Source organism: Dioscorea cayenensis, chromosome 10, assembly GCF_009730915.1.
Source record: "Dioscorea cayenensis subsp. rotundata cultivar TDr96_F1 chromosome 10, TDr96_F1_v2_PseudoChromosome.rev07_lg8_w22 25.fasta, whole genome shotgun sequence".
Lineage (NCBI taxonomy): Eukaryota > Viridiplantae > Streptophyta > Magnoliopsida > Dioscoreales > Dioscoreaceae > Dioscorea > Dioscorea cayenensis.
Window position 1 is genome coordinate 9,465,506 of NC_052480.1, and position 9,342 is coordinate 9,474,847.

General features: G+C 29.5%; 1 pseudogene; it reads left to right on the forward strand.

The window, feature by feature from the left end:
• The first annotated feature begins 1,228 nt into the window (after positions 1-1,228).
• On the forward strand, positions 1,229-2,166 carry LOC120270628 (annotated as a pseudogene).
• The last annotated feature ends 7,176 nt before the right edge of the window (positions 2,167-9,342 follow it).

A 9,342-nucleotide genomic window follows, 5' to 3' on the forward strand; every position in this document is an offset into this window, starting at 1 on the left:
AATAGGATCCGTATCACTTGTTTTTTTTTAAATAATCAATATAATTTGAATGAATAATTATAATAAAAATAATTAATTGGAGCAATCGGTGGAATAAATTCATATAATGTAAAGATTAAATAGATATTATTTTATTATAAATCAAATTTTAAAGAATAATGTGTCACAAATAATGTACAATTGGTTTGTGTTTTTTTCTTTTGAAAAAACGTATGATGAAGGGACAAAACAAATAAATTCATATAATTTAAGATTCATATAATTTAATATTTAAATATTTTTATTTTAAATCAAAAATTTTAAAAAGTTATGCACCACATAATACGCGAATAATTGGCAAATAGTACGTTTTCTATCATTTTAATGAAAACTATAAATAATAAAATCTCATATAATTTAGGGGTGAAATAAATGTTATTTTTATTTTAAACTAAATTAATTAAAAAAATTGAAACAATTAAAGTGCCATTATTTTGTTATTTCGCCCTTAACCTTGCACCCCCATGGAATTAAAATTATGACCATTAGGTACACAAATATATAAATAAAAATTTTCATATAATTTTAATTAATATCAATGATTTATTTATCTAATAAATCATTCAAGTTGTTACCTATAATTCTTGTCATATAATTTTAAATTCTATTAGGGTATACATGTAAAAATGCAAAAAAAAAAAACACTAACTTTAAATTCTATAACTTTAAGAAATAATTTTCTATATAATTTTAATTTATATAATAAAAATAAGTTGTTATTTATAACTTTAAATTTTATTAGGGCATACAAGCAAAAACACTAAAAATTCTAACCGACTTAAAAAGAAATGATTTTATGTGCAATTTTAATTTAAATCAATGATTTATTTATCTAATAAAAATATAAGTTGTTACCTATAATTTTTCATATAATTTTTAAAATTTTTATTAGGGTACATACGCACACTAAAAAAATCCTAACCACTAAAAAAAGATTTATTTATCTCTAGTGAATTATGAAAATACAGGTTTTTTGATATCTATAATTCTCGTCATATAAATTTAAATTTTATCAGGGTATATATGCACACTAAAAAAATTTCGAACCGACTTAAAAAAAGAAATAAAACTTTATAATTAAGTAATTTAACTGACCTTTTTCACAATCACCCCCGTTTCTCAATAAATTAACGAAACTACCCCTCAAAGTGGCTATAAAACGAGAGCAAGCTTTCCCTAACGGAGGCTTGAAGAAGCCGCTCGAGTAGCAACACAAGCCCTCGAGTTCCTTCTTCTTCTTCTTCTTCTTCTTCTCAAGCTCTTCACCTCTCGCTTCTTCTCATCCTTGAAATCCAAGCATGGTGGCAGCCTCCTCGTCGTCGTCTTCATCGTGCACCTCTTTTGGATCCATTGACGATGTCAGCGTCCGCACCAACAGCAACGTCAAGTTCGTTTGCAGCTACGGCGGCCGGATCCTCCCCCGTTACCCTGATGGAAAGCTCCGGTACGTCGGCGGTGAAACCAGAGTCCTCGCGGTTGATCGATCGATTCCGTTCTCAGGTTAGACTTCTGATCTTCTTTTTCTTTCTCGATTTTGAGTGGAAAACGTTGAGAGATGCGGAGAGAAATGGGATCCGTAGTTGAGAAGTTAGGGTTGGGTACAGAGCTGCAGGTGAAGCTGGGAGAGCTCTGCGGTTGGGGAAGGGTGGGGCTGAGGTGTCAGCTGCCGACCGATGACCTCGACGCGCTGGTTTCCGTCACATCTGATGAAGATCTCGCTAATCTCATCGAGGGAATACGATATCGCTGCAAGAGATAAGCCTCCTCCGTTGAAGATCCGGGCGTTTCTCCACCCCAACGCCACAGTCCAAACCCTCAAGCCTCTACCTCGGCCACCGTTGAAAGGGAAGTCCCCGATCCGCTCACCGCCCGATCGCTGCGCACCGCCGCGGATCCCGGGCCGTTTGGGCAGATCGGCGGGCGATTGAGGTTTTCCGGCCACCATGGAACCCCTAGGGTCACCAGTTCCTTGTTCATCACGGCAACTACTGGCAATAGAGATTCAGATCTATGGAGTAAACGAAAAAACCAATTATACTACGGAAATCCAAAGGTAATGCAGGGAACGAAGGATGAACTCTATATGTGTTTGTTTGGAAGCAAAGAGGTGTAAATCGTTTGATCTTACCATATAATATATATAAACCTATAAAAACATCGATTTCGATCCGATTCGTTTCTTTTTTCCCCTCAATTTTGTGTTTGTGTTTTGTTTGTGTTTCTGTGTGTGATTTGCTTCCATTGATTCAGTAGTTCCGTTAGGGTTCCGTCACGCCGTTATACCTTTTGTACCATTTCCATCATCGTTTCCGTTCTCTTTCATTAATTTCGTTTTATTTTTTATTTTTTATTTTTTATTTTGGGTAATTAATTTCTGTTCGTTTTCGTTTTGATTTTTGGTTTGTTAATTAATACCAAGATTTGATTCGTTTTCTTGATTGTGTTTCGCAGGTTAATTTAATGGAGACGTGCGCGTGTGAACAGCTCTGAGAACTCTTCATTAAATTGAAGACGCCGCTGGTGAACCACCTTGGACTTTCTTTTTTTGGAAGAACCTTAGTTTTTTTAATTGGTTCTCTGAGTCCAATTTTCAAAATTATCTTTTTATTTAAAAATTAACTTATTTAGTGGTATAGGTGCAACATAACATGCCTTTGGGTTTCTAAGCGGCCAGGGGGAATGTAAGGATGTTGATGGTGATATGTCAACCAATAGATAAAAATTATTACATTGGTTAAACCGTTAAATACAAAAAAATATTATTGTTTAATTAAATTAATTGGGTTTTTAATTTTGTAAAAAAATATGGAGTAATTTGGTTTAGATTAGCTAGAAAGACATAATGGGAGGGTGATTTGTTAGTGGTTTGTGGGGTTATCTAAGATTTTTATTAATGTTTTAGCACATTTGTGGAGATTTGGTGCTGATTTAGAACAAATGGTGCGCTATCATTTGAGACTGTTGAAGTTTTGAAGACTCTGCGGCTAGACTGGTTGAACCTTGTGCACAATTAATTTGGAAAAAGTTAAATATTTTAATTTAATATTTAAAAGTTGAAATATTTTTTTAAGATAAGTTTGAAATTTCACAATTAATTTTGAAAAAGTTAAATATTTTAAATTAATATCTAAAAGCTGAATATATATATATATATTTGTTGAAAAGTTAGAAATTTTTATAGTATTTTTTATTCTTGCAATGATACAATTCCTTTTTTTTATAAAAAAATCAAAATATTATTTTGAAAAAATGTTAAATTTTGATGAGAACAAGGCTAAATTGGTTATGACAAGTCAGGGGATTATCAATGCATGCATAATTATGTTAAATGGTTTTAGAATATAATGAATATTTTCTTTTAAAGTATTAATATTTTAATGAACATTTTAATGAACATTTTAAGTACTAAATGTTTTTAATGAATGTTTTTAACAATGTTTAAAAAATTGGACCAGATTGGAAACCTGTTGAGTGGCAGATTCCCGATTAGAACGGACGATTCAATCGAAATTAGTATTTTTAAAACAAATAAATTTTTAAAAATATGAAAAAACGTAAAAATTTTAAAAAAAGAAAATAAATAAATAAATTATAAATAATATAATATATAATATATATAAGCACAAACAATATAACTCAATAAAATAAAAGTTTATTATTAAAAAGTGTAATTAAAAAAACTTCTATAAAAAAATTAATTAACAAATTTTTCAACGGTTAATTTTTGATAAATCACTCAAAAGCTTTATCGAAATATCGGTTCTGCTCACGAATTTTTGGTTTTGTTTGAAGTGCTTCACTAAAAATCATTGTCGTTTCAGCGACAAGTCAGCTCGGTGGATTAGCATTAACGATCGTTAGGTGGCGTGGAGAACTGCGATTGAGTTTTTCGGGCACTGGCGTCGGTGTGAGACTGTCAAACGGTACTAATGATTTAATGCTGGCAGCAACCGAGCCATGTTCGATAAAAAGTAGATGTATCGACATTAACCAATTTTCAACAGATCAAAAATTTAAAAAAAATCAATAAACAATAATAAAAATGATGATTCATATTCAACAAACAATACGGATTAATGATAAAAAAAATTAAATTAATTTTAAATCAGTCTGATTCACCCATTACCAGTTTAAAAATGGTGTAACTGTGTTTTGTTAGTTTTATGTGAGTGGTTGAAATAGATTAGTAACCAATTTGTGATTAAACCATATCAAAAGTTTTTGATAAAAGGTGGTTTGAAAAATGAAACAAACGGGTAATAGTTGGATTATTTATTTATTTTTATTTGTGAATATTTTTCTTTAAATAAAGGGGAAAGTGAAGTCAATTAATATAATTTTAAATTGGATGACACCTAATGAACATTGCATCAAAGAAAGAATAAAAATTGATTATGAAATAAAAATTAGATGAAGTGACTATTTTTACCAACGGTCAATCAGTATTTTATTTTTTAATATTCATATACTTATTGAGGAGATATATTTAAATTTAGGGCAAGCAAAACGAAGGCACATACATCTTAAATGAGTTCAATTTATTTGTTTTGTAGTACAAGTCGTGATATTGGCATGAAAGGCATTATTATTATTATTATTATTATAGTATAAAGATTAATTTATAATAATTATACACTAACTTAAAAGGGGGGAAAATATTTATAGGTGGCTTAAGAAAAAAGGAATTTACAGACTATATATGTGTAAGGGTACATTGGAGGTGGATATTTATATATGGAGGGTTGAAAATTATGTTACACTATAAATTAACCTCAAAAGGATATTATACATTTGCTAAAAGATCTCAATATAAGCATAAAGACTTTATAGGATTTCGATTATCTTAATATGATTTTATAGCGTAAATTAATAAACCAAATTTTTTGGAAGTAATAATGTAATTAAGAGACATAATTAGTTAAATATATAATTTGAAAATTTTGAAGGAAATTACATGTTGAAAAAAAAAATTATTCTAGCCTTTAAAATACCAATATTTTTTTCTTTTAATAAACTAGACAAATAACATTTCAACTATTGTATGTAAACTGAAATTGATATATCGATCTCTCACTCAGAAAAGAAAAAAAATTACTACTTTTATATTGTGAAGGTGATATAAAATACTAGATTAGTGTTATGATTCAATTTTTTTCTATGGACCCAATTAAATGCCTCAGCAAATTTAGAAAAATTTTCAATTATTATTACTTTTTTCATAATTCAGAAGTACATAACTTGCCAAACAATAATAAATTTAGACTAATTCCAGAAAATTATAATTCTTCATTGACTTTAATGGTACTAAACTTTTTCACTGCTGACATGATTGAAATATGCTAAGATAAAGTTTTCCTTCTTAGCAATCATTTTCATAAATCAAAAGGTCTTTTTTCTTAAAAAATAATTTTTAAAGATAAAGAATTATATTAAATGAAGAATTATCATCCAAAATTTCATTTTTTTTAAATTGAAGTTTAACAAAAGAGATCTAAGCAATGTGATATACTTATGAGGAAATTTATCTGATAACTTTAATATCTTAATATACAATATTTGATATTAAATTTATTATCATTTTTTTTCAAAATTTTGGCCAACACAACAAAGAGTTATAATAATTATTTTTCATAATTTTTTTAAAGTTCTGAGTTATAATAATTCAATTTATAAATTTAATTCTAAAAACACATTTATTTATAACAAAATTTACATATATCCAAATATTTATATAATTTTTTTTATATAAAATGGACAAACTCACCGTAACCAATAATATAAGAGAGTCGATCTCTCAACCTCTTACTTGTTAGTAATTATATTTATAACAAAACATTTGACCAAATATGAATTGTAGAAAATTTAAAGTACAGATTATTTTTAAAAATAATTTAGGCTGTGTTTGATTGCCCTTTTTTTTCCTGAAAAAATTTTCCACGGTCATTTTCCAGCTAGCCAAAATTTTTAATGGAAATTTTTTTCACAAACTCTATCACGTGATCTTATTTTTCCCTCAAATCAATGGAAAATTTTTTCTGCCTTCACCATAGGAAAAGTTTTCCAGAAAAAACGTAAAAGGTTATGTGAAAAAATAACGTGCGATTGAAATATTTAGAATAACTTTTCTTTTAAAAATTTAAAAGAAAATTTTCCTTTTTCTTTTAAATTTTTTTTTAAAAAGATAAATTATTTAATTTGATAATATTTTAAATAAATTTATCCTAGATTCCGAGGTGTTTTGATGGTAAGATTCAATTCCACGTAGCGCTGTTTATAATTTTAATAGTTTTTAAAAAAATTCTATGGAAAATGTGACTTTTTACAGGAAAAATTGATACAATCAAACAATGAGGGTTTTTTTTTCCATTTTCCATGGAAAATAAAAACAATCAAATAATAAAATCTGAATTTTTCATAGAAATTTTTTGATTTTCTAACTAAAAAAAATGCCAATCAAAGGACTATTTTTTCATTTTTCATGTTAAATTTTTTTATGAAAAAATATTCAATAAAAAAATTTACTTTTCCAGTCATTTTCTATATTGCCAATTAAACACAACCTTACTGATTTGCTAAACCGATATATATTTACACAAACACATACACACATTTTTACTTGGTTTTGGAAAGGAAGTTTGTTATTTGCTGTGCACACCAACCAACTAAAGATAACAAAGATAGCAGAGACACCTGTGCCTATCACCAACAAAAGCATGTCTCCCTCTATATTATATATATATATATACATACATGTATATATATATATATATAGGCCTTAATTTGTGGCAGTTGATGAGGAGATGACTGAATAGGGATAAAGAAATCCTCATTTCCCCAAATGAAGACACTTGGTCTATTCCCTGAAAACATGCTTTGTTCTTAATTGAGGGTGTGTGTGCATGTGCCATGTTTCAGATCTCTATGTGCTTGTGTTGTATATCCACCCAACCAGAGATTTGTTAGACATTGTTGCTTTTTAGAATGGGATATACTTTATTTTTTCTTTTTTTGACATATAATTATATAAAAAAATTTGCTATGATACTTTCATGTCATAGTGTTGTTATTGTAGATGACAAAAGGACCAAAATAGATATTCAAGGACCTAATAAAATCTTTATGTGTTACAATATAAATAAACCAAACACAAATATATAATTAATATCTTAACATTCTTATGTCCTTTATCTTACATGAATTGATTTTCAAACTCATTTCGATAATAAAAACATAAACACCCTACCTAGGGGATTGATTGCTGTCACAAATTAAAAAAAAATAAAATAAATTCAATTGGCAACATTATAATTTGACCATTGGTAGATTAATTTAATTTTTAATTTAATTGGAATTTCAGTAAAAACCAAAGTAATTAAAAATACCCGTAAAAAATTGTATCATTCCGTAAATAACAGTTTTTTTTTCTATTCAAGAACAATAATCAACATTTAGTTATATTTCAGAAATCAATTTCGTAAAAAAAAAAATAATAATTAAAAAAATTCTGTGAACTATTAAAACAATCAATACAACTCTTCAGACAAGAAATTCTATTGGTGCTAAGAGATCACAACTCATCCCACAAGTCAATATCAGATGCATAGAAACCATTGGTCTGACCACAAAGGCTCATTTTTCACATGTCTACTTTGATAACTATAATAACAACATTCCACATCGAAATATCTGCAACTGAGTTCACAACCATAACGAAAAGCAACTCTTGGATTGATATAACTTTCTTTAGCAAACTGCTTTCACTATAGAATCATGATACCGAATCTTAAGAACATTCAAAGTTGAGAATTATCATGACCTTGGGTTCCTTATTGAGGAATTGGTGCGTGTTAACCTGTTTCTTGCTCGAAGTCATCGCCATCAGACTCTTCAACATTATCAGCATCATCATCTTCCGCGTCGAGCATCAAAGTCTTCCTTATAATCGACAGACGTCTTTCCTGATCCACCAAGATTGTTAGTTGGTCTTTCTAATCTCATTCAACTGAGAGCAAGAATATCTCGCAGAGTTATCAGGTGAGAAAAGAATTAGACTTCTCAGGATGAAGAAAAATAAATTTTTCCGTAAATAAGAGACCATTTCAATCAGTGTTTCACATAAAATATACAGAAAACATAAAACATGGCAAAGTATATTGCAGTGGCTTTCAGTATGAAAAAACAGGATATGGTCACAAATGGGACTTAAGAACATTCAAGTTTAATTAGAAAACAAGTATATATTCTGGCATCTTGTTCTTGGGAAATCCATCAATTTATGTGCTTGAACTTAAAAGAAAATCTAAACAAAAAGGTCCGATATGGTTTACAATCCATAGTGACTCTCAAATATAGAAGATAAAAGAATTGTGAAATCAAAGATTCAAGCTAGACAAGAACTGAATATCTACATATCCGATATACTGGAATGACGCCATATAAGTAATAGTTTTCAGAAAGACCTCTAGCAACAGAGGAATTAATAGCATGGGAGAAATAAAAGGCACATTTCAAAATTCAAAAACAACAAAAGAACTGTAACTTTTAATTCAACTTTTAAAACATAAATCCTAATTTCTAAAATTATTACAACAATCTAAGGACAATGCCAAACTAAAAGGAGTTAGCATTACTTCATTAACCAATCGGTCAAACCTATGTATAACCTTGAGCCCTAAAGTGATATCGGGTTGGTGATCTAAAATCACTCTTGAACACTAGAGAGATTATGCTGGTATAAGTTTGTTATATCAAGGGCATCTAAGGAATGTTTGGTGCTTAGTTTGAAGGGGACTATTTAAATGAGGTGAGAGCTTTGACAATGTTGCTAGGGTAGTCTACAAGGGGCATTTATTTCCCTCTCTTAATCTCCATACTGTAGAAATAATTGATATTTGGATTGTAAGGGTTCTCCGCTGTCTTTCCAAGGTGTGAAAGGTGTTGAGAAGGGTCATCTTGAGGTTGGAGTTTGGAGGGTGACGTGTGGAGCACATCATTGTTTGTAAAGGGTAACTCATACTATCTCTCTTATTGTAGCTTCCAAAACTTGACAGCGAAAATCATGCTTGCTCAATGCCTGATGTAATGGTCTTAGCTCTACATGGGGTGGGCTCAGCACTAGCAATGGAGTCAAATTTATTGTTTTGTGGTTGGCTTGTTTCCTTGAGAGCATTGTCACGCAACGAGATTCTGATTATTGTTCATGTTGTATGGCTGGTATTAACAACTGTGGTGGAGTGAGTCTGGGAGTTTCCACAATAAACAATTATAGAGAGAGACGAAATTGATGCTAGCAATACGTAACAT